Below are 9,039 nucleotides of genomic sequence, written 5' to 3'. Positions count from 1 at the left end.
TGGGAGCAGCTCTGGATAGGTCAAATGAGAAGGACACCAGGCTTCCTCCAGCACTGCTCTGTTCCTTTTACAGGTATTGCTGACCTTTTCAGATGGTGAATGATTTTACACATCCTTGTCAAAAGCTATTCTGAGCGTTGGTAAAGTTCTGCTTCAAGGTTGCTGTTTGATAAAGGTGACACAGTAGAGAGAGATGAAGGGTGTTAAATATGTGACTGGTTACAATACCGATCTGAAAGATGGGCAAGGATATAGCGCATAGCTTTCGTAGAATTGTAGAATCATTTTGATTGGAAAAGACCTTTAAATCATCAAGTCCAGCTGTTAACTGAACACTGCCAAGTCCACCTCTAAACCACATCCCTAAGCCTCATCTGTGTGCTTTTTAAACACATCCAGGGATGGTGACTCCACCAGTCCCCTGGGCAGCCTGTTCCAATGCCTGACAACGCTTTCTGTGAAGATATTTTTCCTAATATCCAACATAAACCTCCCCTGGTGCAACTTGAGACCATTTCCTCTCATCCTATCACTTGCTTCTTGAGAGAAGAAACTGACACCCCAATCCCTGCAACCTCCTTTCAGGTAGTTTTAGAGAGTGAGAAGGTCTCCCCTCAGCCTCCTTTCCTCCCCCGAACAGCCCCAGTTCCCTCAGCCAGGAGCTCCTGTTTCATGTGTTTCCTGCTCCTTCCCTCAGTAAACTTGAGTGACACCATTTTTAGATCATAGGATGCGTAGTTCCTGCTAAAGAAAGAAAACTGCTATTCTGATTAACTCTTTCTAGGCAGTAAAAGCCTGTGCAGATCAAATAACAGTGCAAAATCATTGCACTGTTCCGTTCCATCTTCTGTTTAAAATAATATATCTATTTTTTGTTTACAACAGAGGACATCAAGGATTTACCCCCAGAATTCTAGAACAACTTGTGGAAGTTGCCCCATCATGTATTACCCTGGCCCAAGGATCTTTAACATGCAACTCCTGAAGCTGTGCCAGCAGGCCCTGTTTTGTAGTTTTATGAACAATTCTGATCTTCACAAGTGTCAAATTCAGAAATTCTGCTGTTTTGTCAGTGTGATAGGGGATAAAATTGTTTAAAATTGTCTTGATACAAAGATAACTGGGTGACTTGTCAGTAAAATAAATTCTTTTATTAAAAACGTAGAAAAGTTACCGGAAAAATGTGGTTAAAACTCTTAGGATGAGCAAAACATTGGAAGCTTATTGGCTAACTTGTCCATGCAGAATATACCTATGAAGACTGCACATTATGCTTCGTGTACAGTCAGTTGTTAATGTATCATAAATATATTTTAAATAAGAGATTTTAAAAATTTAGATCTAAGCAAAATTTATTTCACATTTGCTTTTACTGACAGTTATGTGTCTAAACGTCATGGTTACTGTCAGAAATATCAAACTTCACCAGGATCTTAGAGCACAGGTTTACCAATTTACACAAATTAAAAAGTAGGGATGGGGGAAAATCTCTAGCTAAGATTTTTGAGAAGTTGGAGGTCATTTTGCTTTGTTCTAGGGTTGTGCGAACTGTAATATGCTTTTCAGTTAAACTGGTTTGGGGCTGTTTACCCATTCTGGGCACCTAGCCAGCCTAACTTACAAAACTGCGATTATCATGATTGTTAGGAATAGTTCCACTTCTTCTCTCAGATTTTTTTCTGCCTTGCTTCTTTTCTTCTTCAAGGAAGTCTTAAATTTTCCTGTCAGTTCTGAGGAGACCCTAATTTTCCCCTTAGGGGTTCCCACAGAGACGCAGAGTTGCAGAGGCTCTCTGGCTCTCTGACAAATTTAATCCTTCCAGAGGCAGCAACGAGCAAGAGTTCTACTTCTCGGGATTGAATTCCTGCTGCCCCCAACCAACAAAGCCAAGTCCTGCTGTTGAGAGATCCACAGTGTTCAGGATTTTTTAATTTTATGGTTTGACCCAGAATTTCTAAATATACATCGAACTTGAAGGCTGTGAGGCTTTGGCGTTTGAATTGTTCCTCATTTATGGGCAGACCCTTTCTGTGGCAGTTGCCAGAGGTTGGTAGGTGAGTACTTCTGAAGTATTTTGATGCACGTCAACAAAACACAAGACAAAAGCAAAGAACTCGCACCAGCTGTTGGCCACCCAGCAGCCTTTGGACTGTAAGTACAGTGAGGTACCTGTGGTCTGAAGGCCCTTGGATGATACAGTGTTTACTGCACTGTTGCCTCTGGCCTCACAGTCTCCAGGAGGAATAAGCCCCTGCTTCCATCTGGCTCCTAGAAAATTCCTTTCCAACTCTTCCCCACTTGCTGCTCTGGCTGGATGTAGATGTGAATGGCTTTAATTATCAAGGGGAGCATGTTGAAAGGTGCAGTTTCATGTTGCTGGTGTGAGCTGGTGTCACGGCTTCCTTCATGAGAAAGCCTGCAAGGTGATGATAGTGTGTTGATCTAGTGGAGAAACCAGGCAAGTCTGTAATCTTAGCAAAGTCGTACCCTGCTGTTTTATCATCAGTGATTTGCAGGGTCAAGTATGGCAGCAGTCCAGGCATGGCACATGGATGCCGTGGCATGGCTCTTCGAACAGAGCTCCTGTTATGTACGATAGGCAAAACAGATGTGAAAGATCCTTAATCTCAGCTGTCATCCTTGCGGAGGAGCTGCGCTTCTCTTTCACGCATTTCATGTAGATTCTGGGTGGGATGCCCTGATTCTCCGTTCTCTGTGCGAATGGTTTCAGTTTGTGATGCAGCAGTGGTCGGAGAGAGAAAATCCAGCGGTTATCTCACTTGTGCCTTGCACTGCTGGGCTGCTGTGTCCTCAGTGATAACGCCTTTCTGGGGAATGTGCTGTCAGTCCTTGCCATTAGTGCTGGAGCTCTTCTCAGGTTACAGTTGTTCTTCATGAGTATGAACTTAGAGCACCAGGAAAGTCAAAGATGGGGAAATAATGGTGGTGTGTCAGGTTACAGTGGATAACTGGCCAGAAATTTTCCATAAGGGAATTTTCTGAGCTCAAACCAATTTATTGGGGTACAAAATGCTGGTGAAGATTTCTGAAGTCTCTGAATGTAAAGCCAGAAACTCTGTGCGTGTCTTTTTCTAGATACTGGCAAAATGACATATATTTTCGGCCAACCAACCTCTCTCAGGAATGTCTGGGCAATTTTTATGTGCCTTATTTGTGTAATTTAAATATATATATAAGGGTTACAATCTGCTGTATTTTTTATGTGGTTTTGAAAGTTCAGTAATCAAAAGAAATTTGCCAGAGAGGGGATTGAAAAAGAGAGATCTTAAGTGACATGCTGAGAATCAGTGCTAACTGGTTCAGTGGCAAAATTGTGGCTTTAATGCCTCTGTGTTGAGAACCGTCTAGAGCAGTTGTGCCACATCTCTTGTTCAGGAAGGTTGTTTTCCCTGAAAGCATTAACTTACCACAGAGAGATGGGTGAGGCTACCCTTCTCATAGAAGAGTAGCGAGGGAACTGAATGGCGTTTTGATAAAAGCTTCCCAGAAACTCCTCTCAACTTCTCAGGTTTTGAGGTATCTCATTGATAGTCTTCTATTCCTATGTGCCTTTTTTTTAAATTGACAGCTGTCTTTTCAACCAATTCTGTTTAAACTGTCTGTGAAAATGTGTTAGCTGAGTCACAATATCTAAATCTATAGCGGAATACAAAAGAATTGAGTGAATGTGAAAAACTACTGTTGCCCTCCTCTGAATGACAGGTAGTGATGCTGGGGGTATCCACTGTAGGGGAACCTGAACTGTAGACACTGGGGTTGCATCTCTTAACGAAGTGTGTGCATCAGCCTATCTACTTGTGCCAGAACCTGTCAGAAGCACCAGGGATCTGAATTATTTTTTAAGTGTTTATTCTAATTCAGAGCTGGTCTCCAAATTTCCTGCTTTACATCATTAGGACTAACAATTTGCAAAGATCTTCTGTTGAAGGAATTAGAAATAATTCTGCTGCCCCACAGGCTAATATAAATAATTTCAGATGCTTATGATTCTAGGGGAAGACAAAGCTGTTCTCATGAGCTGAAATGGATTGTCCAAAATGTTCAAAGGACTGGAGTTGTTGCCCCTGGTTTCTCCATCACCCTGGCTGTTGTGGTTAATTTTGCTCCAAGAAAACTGATGTCAAGCCTTGATGTGTTTCGTTTTGTTTTCTTCTTTTTCTTTCCCTTCTCTTGGATGCATAGACTTGTTTCATTTCTATCCAGAACACAATTTTCTGTCAGCATGAATGAACATGTAGTTCCTTCAGAAACATTCAAAAATAAAAGTGAGACTCCAATTATTCCTAGACACAATATAATGCTGGCTTCACAAATAGTTCTGTGGATGTTACGGCCCAGCTCTTGAGATTACAAAGTTGTTTTCGGACATTCTGGCATGAAGCAAGCAGGAAAACTTCTGGTGGACAAGGTGTTTTCCCTTTGCTTTCTTGTTTAGATCCTCTTGATTCAAGGGGTCATTTAGTTTTAAAACTCCCAGCTTTGTGTTGTTTTCATTTTGGATGCTAAACAAGAGTTAACAAAATAATACTTCCAGTATATAAGTTCAGGGTTTATCAGGTTTCCAGGTTAAAATGCCACCTCTCTTTCTGAGCATAAAGCCTGGGATGGGTGGCCATGGTAGAGAGAAGAAAGGGAAAAAATATGGGGATGTGTCTGTCTTTTGACATTTGAACATGGAAAGAAAACTGTTATTTTGTCATTTTTACTTTAGAACATGTAGTGCAAGCATGGTTTCTGTAGATGTGTGTTCCAGCTATTCCTGGCTTAGCAGGTGTTTTTAGGTTTGGTTTGGTGGGTGGTGGTCGTTGTTTGTTTGGTTTTGAATAATACTGTTTCGTTAAAGATGCCAGTCCAACTTGACGAGCTCAGTGAATTCCAAAACCATTTTATTTGTAAGCAGCAGCATCTGCATTTCACAGCAGTTGCTACTGGCAGCAGCCCATTTGCCCAGCGTGTGATTTGGTGGCACCAAGGGCGGCCTCAGTGAGTGCCTTTTCCTACTGGGACAGATGGTACAGTGAACTTAATGAAAATTAATTAATAAGGGGGAGGTGACAGAGACAAGCAGGACTTTGAAGATTGTTTGTATTCTAGGTTTTGTCTAACAATCAGAATATTTTGCTGGAGACGGAAGTAAAGGGTTCTAATGAATGAGACTAGGAAAGCAGCAACTAAGAAATACTGGTTTATCACAGAATTATGAGTTGACTTGTCACCCTGCAGAGGTGCCGAGGCCGAAGCAATGTTTCAGGTACTGTGAAAGGCGTGTATTGGTTTTAAGTATTGCAATCCTGTGTATCCTCGAAGAAATACATGCATTGTTTTTCTTTGAACAAATAACTTTTTCTATGGCTTTTATCAGGCAGAGTAAAGGATGATCCTTGTCTTGAAACATGCAAGTTGATCTGTACTTATCTGTGTTCTGGATGATTTCATACCATCCAGCACAAGACGCTGGGCTCTCAAAGTCTAAAGCATGTAGTGGTGTGGAGCCTGATGAGCCTCCAGTTCTACCCATAAAAGTTGATTGGTGAACGATGACTGGATAGCTGGAAAATGAATGCAAGTGTGTTTATTCACAGAGTGGTTGAGGTTGCAAGGGGCCTGTAGAGGTCATAGGGTCCGATCCTGCTGCTCAAGCAGAGCCACCTAGAGCAGGTTGTCCATGGCCATGTTCAGAAGGCTTTTTTTGAGTACCTTCAGTAACGGAGACTCTACAGCCTCCCTGGGCAAACTGTGCTGGTGCTCAGTCACCCTTACAGTAAGGGTTTCCTGATGTTCAGAGACCACCTCTGTGTTTCAATTTGTGCCCATTGCTTCTGGGCCTGTCACTGGGCACCACTGAGAAGATCCTGGCTCCATCATCTTTGTACCCTCCCTTCAGGTATTCATGCACACGGGTGAGATTTCCTGAGTCTTCTTTTCTCTGTCTTGTCTCTCTCAGATATGAGGGTGGTTGAAGTCCCTTGTGAGGACAAGGGCCTGCAAACATGGTGCTGGTAGCCTGTGAGTTTAGGCATAGGCACTCACCATGTGCTCCACACTGATGTATGGAACAGGTACTTGTCCACCTGATGTTCTTGTCAGTTGTATTGCTTCTGGCATTGAGGGACTTGAGGGACAATAATTGCCATTCCTTTATTTCCTCCTGCAGCTTCTTTAACTTCTTACCTTCTGTTTCTTGTTGATTTCTAATTCCCCTTATTTGTTTTAATTTTCCCTGTGCAGGAGGGGTGACCAGAAGAACTCCATCACCGTCTTCTTTTGTACAGCACTTCAAAATCTTTGCACGTCAAACTACTCGTCACCCTGTGAGTATCTCACAAAGTAATTATATTTGGGTTTTGTTTGGTTTTAAGTCTGGTGCATGATGTAATCTGCCAGTTATGTCCCTCATGAGTAAGGAAAAAAAAATGCAGAGCTGTGAGTGACGCATTTTGTAGAGAAATCTGGCAGGCTGTGCAGAAACAGGACCATTGTGATCTTTTGCTATACAGGGGCTCTCCTCCTGATACTTCTTCCCTTGGAAAGGAAAATTCAGCTGTGTGCCACCTTCAGTATAACTGAGTTCCTAGGCTATGGCTGTGTAAGACAACGTGTGTGCTGACAGCTGCTGGCAGTTCCTTAGGATGGAAAAAATCATTTGGCAAACTGTAATTAAGAGGTCTCTCTTCCCTCCTGCTTTCTTCAGAAGTGTATTTGTCATGTACCAAATGAATGTGAAGTGCCTCAACTTCCACTAATAAACCTAGGTAGAGTTTTGGCTCTATTTATTGAAGGAAGTCTCTCCTGTCTGCTTGGCCAGAAATGGCTTGTTTGCTGCTTCATTCCATAGATGTTTGCAGTCCTGTAATATTTTATCCACTGTTTGGGTTAAGTATGAAACATATCAGTGTAAATCTGAGCAGTTTGTAGCTTGGTATTATGTGGGTCTTTTTCTATTCTTTTGAAGTATGCCTGACTTTAAGAAATGAATCTCACCAAAAAGATTATTTGATTCATCTGAGCCTTGTTTTCAGAACAATAACGGTGCAGCTTCTGAAGCACAGAGAAGTGTCTTTTAGCCGTATCAGCAATCCAGTGAAGGACTCACTGAAGGAAACTGCTTCAAATCCTGGCTTCATGCAATTTAGGAAGTTTGAACAAGGAAAAGATGTATAGGTGAGTTCAGATCTTCAAATTGCCCCAAAATACGTTTTGTTGTAGATTAGTTTACCTAGGACTAAAACCTTGCTCTGCTTTTTATTTGTGCTTAAACTAATGTGTCAGCAGAAGGTGTGGTTAAGTGTACACAGGTGGCTTTCAGACAGTTCCAAGTACATTCAACCCATGGCTCTCTGGTACTATTTTCTGACTAGGAGAAGAGTTCTCTTATTTCTTTTCAAAAATAGACTTGAATGTGGTGGAACTCTTGTGGGGAAAATGTACTCTATGGCTTCAATGCAGTCCAGGTGCCAGTGCTTGTCAATTTACAGTTTGCCAGTGCCTAAGACATTACCTGTTTGAGGAAGACAACTAGAATACCATAGAGAGATTCCTACACTGCGTTATCAAGGCTCCCATGCTGCTTTTAAGTTTCGGCACCAACACTGACAGTTGCCTTGCAGCATATCTCTGCACTCCATAAGTAATTAAGCAGATTGTGGAGTACAGTGATGCAATGAAGATAGCAGACAGTCTTGACAGGAGGCTTGGGGATCAGGACTGAGCAAGGCTCAAGCTAGCTGAAATTTATATTCCAGTACCATTACTCCAAATTCTCCTAGCCCCTGACTAGACTTCTGACACCCAAGCAGGTGTTGTGATTTGCCTTCAGGCCTGAAGGAAATAAAAACTGAGGAAAATTTTTTCCTTCTTTTTTTTTAAAGCCATATGGATGTTCTCTTGGGCATCATTCAGAAATATATTGTTTCTATTATTCCATTGAAGCTGAGGCGAACAATTCATGATGCTCCAAAATTCTCCAGGTACAAGTTGTTCACACATCACTACTAGAATCAGCGTAGAAAAGCCATTTTGAAGTACCACGGCTACTGTGAGTCTGTGACTCCAAATGAGATGTCTCAGAAGTCAATGCTGGCTTTAGCAGCCTCCTGTGCTTCTCCTTGGCCAGTCAGACTTGTGTGGCTATTGTTTTGCCCCATCATCAGAGGCTAACTCTGATGCTTCTAGTTAATTTCTCTCTGCAGTACTGCAGGTTTATATAGGACAATAGAACCAGGCTAGACAAGGACCTGTGTCTTCTGTGAAGCAATGCTTTGAAAACACACATTTTAAAAGGTCTTAAGCTGGTTTCTGTGATATCTCAGGCCTGATTGCATGCCAGTAGAAGCCTATAATTGTTCTTTGTTCTTCTGGTTTTGCAAAGACTAAACTAGATGTCACTAACTTTCACACACATCACAGGATACTTACTGACCTATACTGAAAAGAACTGGACGGTATTTTCCTAAAGAAACAGTATCCCTGTTGTCCAACATACAGACATAATGTGTATATTGTTTATGAGTGAGAACATAATTTGTTACTTGTGTAGTTATTTTCTGCTTTTAATATAAAGGTATGACAATTGCACAGGGATACTGACAGTTCATATGAATTGGTTTGCAGTTGGGACTTTTTCCAGGCAAGGACAGGAGTTTAGATGGTAAGGAACTTAATATGCATCATAATATGCAAATTGCAGGCATCATAACAGTCTGACTGATGATAACATAAAAATAAAGCAAATAGAATTATTTTCTGCTTGAATTGCCTGCACCTGCAACTGATTTAATTTTTGTTAAATATCTCTGGATCCAGTCCTCTGTTACAGTGAAATTCATTAATGTTTATGGAAAGCATAAATAAGCCTTCAGCTGAAATAGATGCAATCTGTGTCCAAATGCTTCTTACAGATGCCAAAAAAATGGATCTTCATGTAAATTTGAGCTAAACTCCAAAACGTTTAAGATTACAGAACTGTAGGTAAGGTATCTTTCCTTCTCCCTTTTAATAAAATCAAATTCAACCAAGGAA

This window comes from Nesoenas mayeri (genome assembly GCF_963082525.1).
Source record: "Nesoenas mayeri genome assembly, chromosome: 2".
NCBI classification, from domain to species: domain Eukaryota; kingdom Metazoa; phylum Chordata; class Aves; order Columbiformes; family Columbidae; genus Nesoenas; species Nesoenas mayeri.
Note: the sequence above shows the minus strand (reverse complement) of the source record.